A 15,150-nucleotide genomic window follows, 5' to 3' on the forward strand; every position below is an offset into this window, starting at 1 on the left:
AAAAAACAGTCTGACTTCTCCTTAGGATTTCCTAAAGGATTTTTCATGTGGCTTTCTGTCCTTAACAATCATTTCAGTATTTGCAAGAAGCCCACAATCTGTTCCTTTTAAAATATCAGCTTACCCTGCAAGATGGTAAATTAGAACAAAAAAATTAATGCTGATCAGGGTGCAACTGAACTTTCAACAAACTTGTTTCATGTCCTTTAACACTGTCAACTTTCTCTGTTCCAGTTCTTTCTGACCAAGAAAATGAAACTTGAAACTAAGCCTTCTATATATATTAATTTCTAACTGCCTTAGAGAGGTAGTTGTAGAGGTTCTCATGAAAGGCCTATTTTAGCCAAGAGATTGTGCAAAAAGGTTAGAATGGAATTGATTTTAAAGGTACGTCGTAGTGAGGAACGTGTGATGTAAGAATGTAATAGTACAAATAAAGGTGATTAATTGATAAAACAGAAGAAAACCCAAGCACTAGCAACCAGAAGAAGTCAATAAAAGAATACAGCTGGTTCTATGGCAAACATAATTCAGCCTAAATCAAATGCCACAGTGACTTTCACTGCTTGTGAATCAGGCTCCTAACCTTGATAAACACAGAGGATACTACATAATCTATTGAGATAACTGACTAAATTTCAGTTGGGTTTCTATTACTTATTCTTAATTTTTTAAAAGTTTTTTACGCTTTTGATAAATTTTTTAAAAGATTTGACAAGTGTTTCTCTATTTTTTTTTTAATCGTTAATGCCTTTATCTGATTAGGTCACGTGCCTTACGCGAGGATGCAAAGTATGTCAGGAGAAGCCCGAAATGGCTCTTTTAGAGTGGCAAACAGCGGATCGTGCAAATGGGAGGACATCTGGCCGCGGGTCCAAACGAGAAGAGGAAAAGCGCGGTCTGGCACCGCGGGTAGGTCGGCACGGCCCCAGGGGCCGGGCAAGGGCCGGGCTGAGCGCAGGGACCCGCGGGCAGCTCCACCCGCCGCGCTCGGGGAGGCTTCGGCGCCTCAGGGCGAGCGCGCTCGGGGCGCCCGCGGGGCTCCCGGGCCGGGGAGCGCCCGGCCCGCCGCAGCGCTCCGCGGGGCTACCGAGGCGCGTCCCAGCAGCCGGGCCCCGGCTCGGAAGGGCCGAGGGGAGCGGCCGCTGCCGGCCCTGAGGGCCTCACGGGCCGGGCCGGGCCGGGCGCTGCCCGCGCGGCCGCTGGGTCCGCTCGCGTCCTCGGGCGGCGAGACAGCGCGGGCCGCTCCACCGCCGGCGGAGGGGGGACACCGGCGGACGGAGGATGCCGGCGGACGGCAGCTCTGCCCCCGCCCGCCGCGCCGAGAGCCGCCGCTCCAGGCACCCCGCCCGCCGCCCCTTGGGCGCCGTCCTCGCACGTACCTGTGTGGGAGGGCCCGGCCGCCCTCGCCCCGCCCGCCCGGCCGCCGGCCGTGCCCCCTCGCGGGAATGGTTCGTCCCGGCTCCCCGCCGTAACCTCCCGCTCCTCCTCCCGCCCGTGCCCCGCGGATGCGGCCGCGCGGGATCGGCCCCGCCCGGCATCGCCCGCCGTGAGGCGCAGCACGCGCCGCCCGGAGCCCCGAGCGCTGCAGGACCGCCCGCCCCGCGCCCCGGCAGGTGAGCTCGGCGTGAGGGGCGGCGGGCGCTGCCCCCGCCTCTGCTGCCGCCCCCAGGAGAGGCGGCGGAGCGCCGGCCCGCCGTGATTCAGCATCACCGGCGGGGACGGGCAGCCCCGCCCGGCCGGGGGGCTGCGGGGGTGCCGGAGCGGGGTCTGCGGGCGGCTCGGGGCGATGCTCCGGGGGGAGCGCGGGGAGTGCCGGCGCTCGGCGGGTGCCGGGGGCGGGCGGAGCAGCGCTGCCCGCCCGGGCAGGGGCGGCGGGGCCCGCGGAGCCGCGGGCAGCGCCCCTCGGGAAGTTGGCTGAAGGCAGCCCTCGCGCAGGGAGGGAGGATGACTGCGCGTGTCGCAGTGTGAGGAACAGGGAGCCAGGAGGCGTTTCAGGATTAAAGGTATTAATTTTCTCTTCCCGTCCCTCCTCTCCCTGAATTTTTGCACGCGAAGCCCATCATCTGTGCGGGTCGTGTTGCATGTACGGTCGGGTCTCTTCAGAGCCGGTTAAGGTTAAAATGGGATCGTCTTTTGGCAGTGGTACCCGGTGAAGGCTGAAATGTAGAACAAGTTAAATCTCTGGAGATGCGAGTCAAATATCCTCCTGTGCTTTCTCTGTCTAGCTGGAAGCCCGTAATCTGTGGGGTCTTTCTGAATTTCTGCTGTTGAAACCACTCAGAATTGTAAGCAGAAGGGAAAAGCATTTGATCCCGCAATTTGAACTCAGTGCTGAACTCTGAGAAACTGACTTAAGGTCTCAGTATTGATCGCTTTTGTGCCTTTCTTATGTATTTGCATTTTGAGTACCAAAATTAGATTTTATTCCTTCTCAAATCTCCTCTAAACCAACCACATATTCCACCCACCCCACAACTCTGAATACTTTTCTGCCTAAATCCCTCATTAATTTTATATACCAGGGTACTAGTACCTATCTAAATAATATTCAGAGAAACCCTGCTGGTTCTTTCCATGCTTGAAAGAGTAGAAGTACTTTTCTCTATGAGATGTGGTTGTCCCCCAAATTCTGCAGAGTATCTCAAAATATAAAATGACTTGGCATCTGTAGAAGCTTTTGCCCCTGTTTTAAGTGCTGTGATGTTGGTTTTAATAGAAATAAGATTTGTACCTATGCTACTTTGAACAAAAAGTGACAGAAAACAGTTATTATGCCAGGGGTTTTCCTACATGGTGAGTAAATATAATGTCTCTGATAACATATGGAAGTATTACTTCTGAAGCAAGATTCTCTGGAGAAAAATGTTACAAAGTTTCAGAATATGTGATTTCTTCCGTAAGGAAAGAATATGTCTTTACCTGTAGGTATTGGCACTATTATGCAAGAAAGTCTAGAACAATGCCAATTTTGTCTGTTTCTTTGTTTTTTTAGACAACCACTCCATTCTAGATTTCTGGTGGTTTGGATATATTCCACGTACTTCCGAAGGGATCTGCCCAGCACTTTGGGAGTGTTAGAAGAGGCCAGGAGACTGAGCCCATCAGCAGTTATTAGGTAAATATTCCAGTAATCTAGCAATTATGTTAGTAATCTGAGGCTCAGGTTTGCAATCAAAATAAAAGTTTGTTCCCACGTTCTTCCAAAGCTGACAGTGATAAGCTGGTACCATAGATTTAGTTGTGGCCAGCTCTGAAGAACCTGGAGATGAATTGGTCAACAAACAGTTAGACACTAAGCGTTTTTTTTTGTATAGTTAGTATTTTTTCCAAGATGTCTGTAATACTGTATGTTGGTAATGAAAGCCATAAATATATTTCTGAAGGTGAAATGTGGCAGACTGATGCTGACTGATGAATGAGCTTGCTCTGAATTGTCAGCATCAAGAATGACTGAAATACGATGTCTTGATTTGAATCTCCATCTGTGAATATTTATTATAAATTTAAAAAAATCCGTGTAGAATAAATATGGCAAATGAGTAATTCTTGAACTTCCACATTTTCTAATGTACTGGGATTTCTTTTAATTTTTTTTCCTCTTCCCTCTGTTTTAATGTTGTGGTCAGGCATATTTCTGCAGGTGTCTCATACTAAATGAGAACACATTAACTTTAGGATGTAAATCCTTAGAAAATAAGAAATTGAAGTAAAATCTTAATGTCTGAAATGAAACTGAGAGATTGATCACATATTCCAAGCTACCCTGTGTCTACTTTTACAAAACTCCTGTCTTAAAAAATGAACATGGCAACATGTTGCAAGATAATTTTTCGCTATGTGAGTTATTAATGTTTTTTTTAGTTTTGTGCTATAATTTTATAGGTGTAAAGACATCTTGTAGAAACCAGCAGCACTTATTTCTCACTTCTGTATGTTTCTGCAAATCTTCAGAAAATTCCGAGTGTTATTACTGCCTTGAAGTGTTGTGGCTTTTGGGACAATCCTAAATCATAAAGACATTGAATTTTTCCGTTAGGCTTTGTATCAGTCCCTGATGAAAGATGAATGCTTGTCAGTCTTTTACTTTTTGATGAGGTATTTCCATCATGCGTAGTTGACACAGTGACTCTACAGTGATCTGAGTGGGGAAGGAATAGTTTGTATTTTCCTAAAAGAAGTTAATTTCGTTTGGAAAGATGCATACAAACTGTCCAAGTTAAGAAATTTCATTGCAGCTACCACAGTGTTCCTAGTGGTTGGAGGATATTATTGGATTTTGTTTTTCCCTTTAGAGTACTTAGCCTTAGAGTAATTTTTATTTTCTGTACACCTGGAAGTTAAATGGGGCCATTTGAATGCTACTGTCAGAAGTCAAGTGGCCCTTATTAAGCACAGGGAGCTCTTTAGAGCTCCAGTAATGCTTACATAAGATCCTGCCAGAATGGTACTTTGCAGCTACTCCTTTTACAAACATTACAAGCTTCCTTGAAAGTTTACTGGAACAAATGAACCTTTTAAATATTAATATTTAAAATATTAGTGTATTTCAAGTTTAGAATGGAGTTCGTTGATGTCTGCTACACTGATGGGTAAGGGAATCATTTGCAATTGAATGGACGTGAGAGAAAAGAGGTGACACACTGAAGCAGTCAACCCTTGAACCTGGTGGGTATTAGAACAAATCTTCCTGTTCCAGGGTAACATCCCTCTTGGAGCCAGCGGCTCTTTCACACCACGAGGTTCCACAGTGCCTCGGTCCACTGAACATTCTTCTTCAGGGTGGTGGATGCAGGAAACTACAGGTTATTTATGGGTGAAAGTAATAGCTTTTGCTAAGAGCATTTTCCAGTTTTCTTCCTTACCTTCTCTCTTAAGTGTTCATACAGTTGTACAGTGTAGTTTCACAATGCTACCACATTAATTTGTACTCATTTATCAATATTTTTCTCTCTCTTGAATTCCATATGCCAGGAAACAAGCTCTAAGATGTTAGAATAAATTTTTGGCTTTGTGGTTTAGAGGGCTAAATAAAGCAAACATAATGGTTCTTGCCTTCAATATCAGGTTTAATTAGAATACAGGACCTTCAAAATGAAGATCAGTGTATAAAGTTGTAGTATTTGTTTCCCCAACGTTAAAAATAAAAGTACAGATAGTTTAAAGTGTTAAAAATATAGATCTACATTATTTCAAAGGCAATATTTAAAAATATAATCCCATGGTTTTTGGATGAGCATTCATTTCTAGGGACACAGGAACTGCTTTAGGGAGAGACCAAATTAACAATAATAAAATAATAATGAAAGAAAGACAAAAGAAAACAACATTCTGGTTTAGGACTCACTTTTCACTTTCTGTGGAGTGAGTGTCTTGCCAATTCCCATTCTATGCTTGTACTTGGTTTTGGAAGGATTCCAGATTGAAGTCTAATATGCATGGCTGCCCAAATGCACCTCACTCAGATGGCTGCATTACTGCTAATTGATAGAAAAACCGTCTGCCTACAAGGATGGAAGTGCTTTACGCTGCAGTTCAGGAGCCCTTTCTGGCCAGCAGTAGTAGCAGAGTACTAACAATCATTCTTCAGAATAAAGAAAGACTAAATCCACTTTTCATACATAATAAATGCTGCAGAAAGAATTGAGTAGGGTGTGGATTTCAGTTAGACACAGAGTGTTGACAAGTTTATTTTCATCCTTGCTTAGTAGCAAAATGCTAAATATATTCTTCTTTAGTTACATTAAAGTATGTTTCCTTTCAACTTTGTCCTTGGTTTGACATGTGTTTGTTTTATTTTTAGCACTTGAAAACCAGCACGGTAATATCCCTATAGGGTGCAGTGGAAGCACTGGAGTATAGCATGAGAAAGTGAAATCAAATGCTTAATACTGAATTCTTGCAGGTGAAGAGGCAAAGATCTTGATACTGATTATGAACACAAAAAGTGAGTGGACTGACAGGTCAGAAGACTGTGAGATTTGATGGGGAAATTGCTCTTATCTATTCACTCAGAATGATCTTTTCTTGAAAAGTATAGAATAGAGCTATGTGATGGAAGTCAGCACTTTCTTTGCTTTTGTGGGTGGTTGTCAAGTGTTCAGTGTTCATTGAACATGAAATTTCTATGAATTTGTTATATTGCTTTATCCTTCCAAGCTTATCTTGGTGGTGTGGGGGGTGGAAAAAAAACATGCAAAAACACTTTATATGAATTATTGATGAAAGAAATTTCAAATATGTGTAATTTATTCACCCATGAAAAAACACACTTTTAATACGTTTTATTTCACGGGGATTTTTAGAGGGGTAGTAAAATAAAAGGGGTTTTCTGCTTAAAAATAAACGAGAATAATGTGAAAACATGAGTTTGGTACATCTTGTGTCATTTTAAAAATGGAAGCATTTACTGAAAATAGTTTCTGAGGATGGAAAGGAGATGCTCAGTAAAATAAAGCATGGAGGTACAGGAATCAGTGCTGTATCAAAGGAAAACTGTTGCAAAGGCACTCACAGAGTTGGGAATCTTGTAGAATATTGTGATGGTTTGGACTGGGATAGAACTAATTTTCTTCACATTATGTAGTTTGGGGCTGTGTTTTGGAGTTGTGCAGAAAACAGTGTTGTTAATAGAGGTGTTTTTGTTAGTGCTGAGCAGTGCTTACACAGAGCCAAGGCCTGTTCTGCTTCTTGTACTGCCATGGTGGCAAGGAGACTGTGGGTGCCTGGAAAACTGGGAGGGGACACAGCTGGGACAGGTGATCCCAACCAGCCTAAGGGATATTCCCGACATGCTCAGCATGGAAAGAGGAATTAAGAAGGAGGAAGGGGGGGATGTTTGGAGTGCTGTAATTTGTCTTCTCAGATAACTGTTACTCCTGATGGAGCCCTGGTTTCCCAGAGATGGCTGAACACCTGCCTGCCCACGGGAGGTGGTTAACAAATTATTGTTTCACTTTGCTTATCCGTGCAGCTTTTGCTTTCCCTATTAAAGTCTTTATCTAAACGCACGACTTCTCTTACTTTAACCCTTCTGATTCTCTTCCCTGTCCCAGGACAGTGAGGTGGTGGGGGACCAAGCAAGTGGCTGTGTGGTGCTTACTTGACAACTCAGTTTCAACCACGACAGATACTGACCCAGAGCAGCATCTGCAAGTGCAGAAATAGAAGATCAGTAAGGGAACAACACAGAACTAGATTTGAAATTCTGGACACCAGTTGAGAAATTATGCAGTTAAGGACCCCAAGCAGTCGATTAAAAAAGCCTATATATTACTTCCCTCTGTTGCCTCTAGGTATGAAGAGAAAATGAAAGGACATCGTGGCCTTTTTTTGCCAAAAGCAACACTCAGGAATACAAACACATATAGGAAGCAAGTCTTTGATAATCTATGAGAAAAATGAAATAAAATGTATGAGAAGTGAAAGTAAAAAGGAGATATATTCTTGTGAGCAGGTGTTTGGAAATGTCTGATGCAGATAGTGAGCAGACCATTTAGTTTCATTGATAAAGAAGAAATACCTCTCAGTCATGGGACATGCACGCATAATGCAGTTCTAGCTGTTTGAGGAGAAGAGATTAAAGGTCCAGTTGAAGGTGACTCTCTGCAACAGCAGTATGTAAGAAACCTTGAACCAAGACAGAATGAGGAGCATGGAAAAAATTGTCTATGGAAAGCGACGTCCAGATTTCACTCCCAGTTCTCCTCTTCCACGGGAAACTTTTTTTCTCGGTTGCACTGAGTTTCCCTCTGTTTCCCACTGTTTCAAAGTCTTTGAAGTAAATTCCTCGGTTTTGGAAACGTACCTGTCCAATCATGACCCAAGAGGAGGCCCTAATACTTTGTGTGTGTTTTTTTGGTTTGGTTTGGTTTATTAGGGGGTTTTGGGTTTTTGTTTTGTTTTGTTTTTGTTGGTTTTGTTCTGTTTGGTTTGGTTTGGTTTTTTGTGTGACTGGGAGAACTATACTTGTTATGAACTGGGGAAAATTGCAACAAACTGATAGAGCTATTGAATTTTCTTTGTACTTAAGGGACAAATCTGAACATTTGTTTGATTTTCTGTTTCACTAGAATGGGCAAGCAAGACATTCTTTGTGTTTCAGAGAGAATATCTACTCTTATAATTCGTAAACTAAGAGGGTAGGAAGTAAGAGGAAATGTCTTTTAGATGCACTGTATCCTTTAGACATTCCACTCCCAGCTGCATTCTACCTGTGCATTATTTCCAAAGGCTGGCATTTCAGCTAGCAGGACTACCACCACTTCATGTGAATATATCCTCCTCCACCTCACTAGAATCTACCTTTCCACAATACTTCATCTTTGTAGGATAGGTGTGACAGTAGTGGTGCAGTCAGTCTTGTCTGGGCCTGACTGCTGTAAAACTGATGTAAAAGAATGGAGTGCAGTCAATTTTTCCAGTTTCTTCTCAGTGGTGATTTTTTTCTTAGCTTTTGTTTGTTTGTTTATTTTTTCTATGGGGGGAAAATAACCCATTTGAACACAATAATTTTTCAAACCTTTTATTGTCAGACAGCCTCTGTGATCCACAGTCCATTAAAATGTACTGAGCTGTCAGATCAGACCAATCTTTCCTTAAACTAAAAGAATGACAAAGAAAAGTCATCCTGTGATGTCAGAAAACAATTTCTTATAGATACAAATTGACATTCCACAAGAATTTAACCTCATTTAAGGAAAGTGGATGGTTTTAGAATACTACAGGAAAAGTCATTCCAGTAAAGGAAGTAAATTTTCTTTTTCCATCAGTTCACTTAAGATTTCATTTGGTTTAAAAATTGGTCTATAAGACTGTAATGCTGGCCTCACTGAAACCAAATAGGTTTGATTTCAAAGCTCAAATCTCATTGGTCCAAGACTGGAAGAGAATTATAACCTTTTTTCTTATAGCAAGTTATTAACTTCTCCCTTAGCTTACTTCTATACGAGTGTCTTACATTATTGTGATCTTGACCTCTTAATTCTACATTTGGAGAAACCATTGTCCTGGTTACAGTAGCTCGTATCTCTTTATCTCTCTTTTCCAGTCTCTGAGTCATTTTCTCTTTTTAGATTTTACTTCTTGTTAGCTTATTGTTATGACTAAATCCTACTGACTTTCTTCCCACGGCTCTTGTGACATTCTAAGTAAAGTGGGAAATAATGCCTTCTTTTCTTATACCATGTGTCACGCCTTCCACCCAAAACACAACGACAAGATTCCTAGAAAGGGTTAATAAGAAGGGGATCTAAAAAGTGCTAGGGATGGGCTAAGTGGGAAGGATCTGGTGCTGCTGTGTCTTTCCCTGGTGTATCACTGCCTGAAACTGTATCAGCTCTCAATTATTGATACAGAAATGTTTCCAGAGGGCTGGCTCTTCAGATAGTTTCAGCAATGCAACACTAACGGTAGGTGATTTCATTTTGCTAATTCTACTGCAGAATTTTTTAAAACCTGTTTTCATATCAGTGGGAGGTCCTGATATGACTGGGTATTCTGTATGATGTAATCTTGTCAGTTAAATCCATGATAAATAAACATTTTACACTGTTATCGGTAGTTTGCATGCAGAAGAATTCGTTATATTATCCTGCCACATGCTGCTTCAAAGGTTTTGTTTTTTTTTGTTAGGGGTTTTTGTCTCATTTTCCCCTATTGCTCACTATTGCAGACTGTGTTAATTGAGATTCATTACCTTCAGTTTGAATGCTTATGCGTTCTGTCCACCACATATACTTTGTAGTAAGTAACTTCCTTTTCCATAATTCTTGCTCCTTTTTTTTGTTTTTATGCTTTTTCTCATCCACCCTTTAGCTTGCAGCTTATCTTTCCTTATAACAGAGAACTAGATTCAAGAGCATCTGCTGAATACATTCAATTGTAAAACATTAGTTAGACAAAAATATGCTTCTGGAGAACAGCATGAACCATTTTCTGTGGCAATATATGTATATGTCACCTGCATAGTAATCCGTGTTTCTGAACAGGTGAATCCTACATGAGCTATGAAATCTGAAGTGCTGCCTCTAGACAGCCAAACACTTCTGAAAGTGATACTTGAAGCTTGTAATCTTTGTCAAGAAAGAGAGTAATTCAGAGGCAACTCAGTTAATTTGAGCTGTAATCTCAAGGTGAGATTAAGGTTGGATTTCAGCGGACTCTAGTTTTGACAGGGATGAGACCAAATGAGTCTGTGTCTTAAGTATAGTTCTGAACTGTGTCCCCAGCAGATCTGTCGTGGAACTGAAACATTACGATATAAGGTCAATAGAAATATCTACATTTACTTCACTGGGCCACAGAGAAAATCTTGTTATGTATGGCTGCAACCATACATTTACACTATAAACTTGAGACAAATTTTGTACTGTGGGTACATATCTTCAGGGTGATGGGGCTGGGAAATTTCCCGGAGAAAGCTCTTTCTTCCTTTGAGCAATCAAAGGAGCATAAAAAATTGGGAAGAAGTTTCATATTTGTGAAGTATTCAGAGTTCTGCATCAATAGCCAACTGAATCCCAATTTAGTCTCCTTTCGGTTTGGTGTGTCAATTGTCCTTTCCTTCATTCTTATTTCTACTAACACTTTGCATTAAACTTTTTTCTGAAAGATTTATTGTCCTGCTTATTAGGTGTGTTGTAACTTTTCCATTCTTTTGTATTTAGAAATGCCTTGCACTCAATTGGATACATTTATTTTTTCCTTAATTGTGGTTATCAGGCAAATATACTAGTCTCTGGCTACAAAAAATTTTTCTATAGCATGAAGGGTATGGTAAGTCTGAGAGAGTCAGAAGCACAAAGAATAAACTTTGTAATTTTCAGCCTAAGATAATTTGATTAAAAAAAAAAAGTGTGTGGATCAGTTCCCAGTCATGTTTTGTTTTGGGTGGCAGTGATGTACGTTTTGATGACATAATAAAAAATTATTGTATTTGTTTCTTTTGAATATTTGAAAACCAGTTAGCTTTGCAGCCAGCATGTATTTGACTGTATAACTTTATGCCTTTCTTTTCGGTTAAGAATGTACCATTGAGAAATGCAAGATTAAAGCAATGAAAAATAAAATGGAGCCCTGCTAAATGAATTTAATATACCATTGCTCTAGCTTCTGACTGAGGACTTTTATTTCAGAACATTTCTCAAGTGTAGCTCTTAAGCAACACAAAGTGCTTTTTTTTTTTTTTTAATTTAAAAGAAAAGAAAAGAAAAAAAGCAATACACACATGCCAGAGCCAATTGCTTTTAAGTGTTGGTTTTTGGGAGTTGGTCAAGATGGATGAGGACAGGACTAACTGTGATGTTGTTCCAAACTTGGAATTCTGCTTCTGCTGTGATTAAAGCGATGGAGGCAAATAGTCATGCTTAGGGCAGTTATCTCCTCGGATTTTGGAGTTATTTTAAACTACATTAAAAGTTACTGTGCCGTGGTCAGTATGGACTCTGCAGCTCAGAGGCAGTGTATGATTACTCAGTAAATAAACTGTTGAATACTATGGGGTTACATCAGTAATGCTGTAGTTACCATTCAAAAGGTACATTATCGTGATCCTATGAGTTCAAACATATGCTGGAAAATTACTTTTTGGTAGGCTATTCTCACGCTTTGTTCTTTTAAGTAAAAATGAAAGATAGTATTTGTAAAGTCTGATGCATTTCAGTTTTGTCTCTTCTTTTGGGTATTCAGTGTATTCATTTTAGGGTCAATATTTAAGACATTATTTTTCTAGGCTTTGTGGCCACATGCTGTGTTTGTCTAGAGGTGAACAGTATATACAAAAATATTCCTATAGCAGAATACTGGAGTCTCATCTCTTTACTGATAAGGACAGTGACTATTTACATCCCCTACAATGGACAAAAACAGTGTGACACAGAGGGTTTGGAGCCAATCCAGCCTTTTAAGGAATTTCGATAAATGGGGTCAATCTAGTTAGAGAAGCTTCTGAGGACTCACATCAATTTGAAACTACTGATGTTCTCCTGTTTTCATTTGCAAAAATACTTTCAAATCAGTGGTACCCCACTGAGCCCCAAGTACTAAGCTGTGGGGAGGAAAGCATGTTTTTGTGAAGTGTTTTGTAGCTGCTGGAGTTTCTGCTTCATTTATCAGCTCTTTGCAAACTGTTACTAGCACTGAGTGTTGGTTACAGTAGTCTCAGTGATACTGTAGGCCAACTGTGAATATTTCTGACTGTCACCTATTCTTTTCAGGGTAGAATTATATGACACAGTCATTAACGTATAGTCTACCAAGACTCAGACAGGCACACGAGTGTTGCCAGTGGAGCTGAGCAACTATGGATTCATAGTTGGAAATGTCAGCATAATGTGATAAAGAATTTCATGATTGTGTAAGAGCACCTTTCTTGTACTTTCATGGTCAAGAAGCCTTTGAATAGATGTTTCTTGTAAGCGCAAGAAACTTTTTCTTTAACTTACTCAAAACCTAATTTTTGTCTAACATTTGCACCTTGGGTGCTGAAAGTGCAGGCTGATGTCTGCCAATTCGCATTTCAGGCTGCTGTGGGAGTGTCTCCCTTTTTGCTAAACTATAAGAGGAATATTGCTAAATATGCTAAACATAAGAGGAAAACATTATGTTGCTGTGTGTGAATTAGGATGCTGTAATCCTCATCAGCATTGTTGTGGGCTATATGATGACTGCAGTCTAGAGATGCTAAAATGGATCTATGAACTGTAGGCCTATTAAACATGAGATGAAACAGGGCAGACCATGTGGGGATAAGGTGTGGCTCTTGTGATACACAGAGATCTGTAGAAATGAATTTAACCATATTTGTGTTCTTGTGTCCCCGAGCTTGATGCTGTTTTCACACTAAGCCAATGCTGCCAGCTTGATGCAGGGGAGAGAAAATTTGATGTGTGAGGGGGAACTGTTTAAAGATATGTTTTTCTTTTTTTTTTTTTCCTGAGATCCTTAGTAAATCTCTCCCCTAAGGTCTATTTATAATATAATAAATCACTGCAAATATATCAGCTTCATTAAAGGATTAGTGCTTTTTCTGTTATAACAGCAGAGTTGTCTTAGTATATGTAAAACATTAAATTGTTCTCTCTTGTAGATCCCTAAGACCTCTAACTCTTTTGAGAAGTGAATGATAAAGAAAAGAGTAGTATAATTCCAGCAGTGACTAGTGTGTGGTGTACAGAATTTAAACCATCCTGTGGGAGCTACTGGTGTATGTTGACATGCTGTAATGAAGAGCATGGATGGTACAGAGATGACAGAGCACAGATGTTCCCACAGGTGCCACAACTCAAATTCCTCTCCTAACTCTCTCTTGCTCACCATTTCCCCTACCAAACCCACACTGTCAGTATGACATCTCAATATTTCTGTTGCACGTAACCATCATTGCACATTATCATCTCTGTTCCTTCCATCAGTGGCCAGGCTATCTCACCACTTGGAGCACGGGCCCTTAGAGCGCGGTGGTGCCTCAGTCAGCACGGCTTCCTGCTCGGGGTCCTCAGGGCACAGCAAACAAGGGGCTTGGGCTGCTTGGTTTAAAGGGAACACTTCATTTGAGGGGACAGGGATCCAGCCCTCCCGTGGGCTACAGGTACCCTGACAGCTTGCAGAGCTGGTGTGGCCAGTGTGCTCTCATGCAGCGTATGGTTCTAGGCTGAAGATGCCTGCCTCACACCAACTGGAGGTGGATGGATGTAGATAATGTGATATAAATATACACACAGCCATTATATAGAACAGATCAAATGTTTAACGTGTATAATATATATATTAAATGGTTGTATATAATGATTCATAAATAGAGATATGTTTCCATTCAGCATTGTTCAGCGGAACTTACTGTGATCAGGGGCTAGGAATACTTTATGTTGCAGAGTTAGTGAAATGCTGTTCTGCTGATAGATTTATGGTGTTATCCCCCCTGAAGTGGGGAACAGGAGTACAAGACCTATGCATTGTCTATGCTTTCTGCTGGCAGAGAGTAGAATGTGAAAGCTGAATTTTTTTTAGCAGCAAGTAACAGAGATACGTATTTTCTGAAATTCAGGTTTTACTGTATAAAAACATGGTTTTGCTTGCTTGTTTGGACTATTTTGTCAATATTTTTCCTTGCCATTATGAATGCTAAGTAATGTTTATTTAAAGTTTCCCCGCACTTTATTTTTGAATTATTGATTTGTAAGTCATGCAGGTTCTTTTCTCTTGTCAATTAATATATTTTCTATGTTTTACTGAACAAGTAAAAGATTTACTGTAGTCTTCTAATTTGGTTTCACTTTCTTTGATGGCCCTCTTTCAATATTCACAACATAACTATGAAACTCTATAGTACTCAATTTTCTAACAGTCTGAAATATGTTATCACATTAGAAAAGGCTTTTGAAGGGTGAGAATGAGCTAACAGATAGTCACACTGTGGGCTCTACTATGAAAGACAGTTTGGAGGTCATTTTTTAAACAGAAAATCAATCTTAAGCTTTGAAACATTTGACATTGATTTAAATTTGGCCAATGATTTGAAGTTTCCTTTTGGGAACTGGATGAATGCAAAAAGAAGTAATATTACTTCAAGACAACACTGAAAAGAAAAAAATTGCTTCTGTGCTCAATTCTGATCTCTGTATATTGTGAGTAGGAAATGATTAATGCCTGTGAAACTCTGATGTGAAACTTCTACCATCTTAACAGCTTCTAATACGTTTCCTGTTTTCTGAATCGGGGCATTTCATAGACCTTTTGTGATACCAAACATGAAAAAGTTCCAGCCAAAGCTGGGATGTGCAGAGTCAGGAAAGGACCTCAGTAAAATCTCCCATGAACTAACAGTGCTGAGCTCCCGAGGCTCTGTGCTGCTGGGTGTGCCTGAACCTCTGAGCTGGCACTGGAGGCTCAGCTCCTGGGCAGGCTCCAGCCATGAAAGATAACACACCTTTTACATTCTCCAGCAAAGACACAGGTTCCCAACAGTGACTCTGACTCTGTTTTGTGTTGTGCTTTGAAGATAGACTGGAAGGGTCAGGATAGTTTATGCTTTCAGTATTACTGCATAGGTGTTGTTGAGTCATGTTTGATATGTCCTGCGTTGCAGAAGACTAATTCTAGGGCCTTTACTGACTGGGGTCCTGAATGGCTGCTGTAAGGTTAAACTCATGC

At 41.0% G+C, this 15,150-nt stretch overlaps 1 protein-coding gene across 8 annotated transcripts in view; it reads left to right on the top strand.

Moving 5' to 3' along the window:
- The first annotated feature begins 780 nt into the window (after positions 1-780).
- Positions 781-15,150, top strand: part of TTLL7 (tubulin tyrosine ligase like 7) — a 62,883-nt gene continuing 48,513 nt past the window's right edge. For 4 of the 8 annotated variants that reach the window (XR_007627806.1, XM_050307408.1, XM_050307413.1 and 1 more), the window contains exons 1-2: positions 1,456-1,616; positions 2,996-3,118. The gene's annotated coding sequence lies outside the window, so the exon portion shown is untranslated. Of the gene's footprint in view, positions 913-1,454; positions 1,617-1,880; positions 2,007-2,995; positions 3,119-15,150 lie in introns of those variants that run through there. The other 4 variants (XM_050307409.1, XM_050307412.1, XM_050307414.1 and 1 more) reach the window with 3 other exon arrangements.

The sequence above is a fragment of the Myiozetetes cayanensis genome, unplaced genomic scaffold (genome assembly GCF_022539395.1).
Source record: "Myiozetetes cayanensis isolate MyiCay16 unplaced genomic scaffold, myiCay2020 scf12, whole genome shotgun sequence".
NCBI lineage: Eukaryota > Metazoa > Chordata > Aves > Passeriformes > Tyrannidae > Myiozetetes > Myiozetetes cayanensis.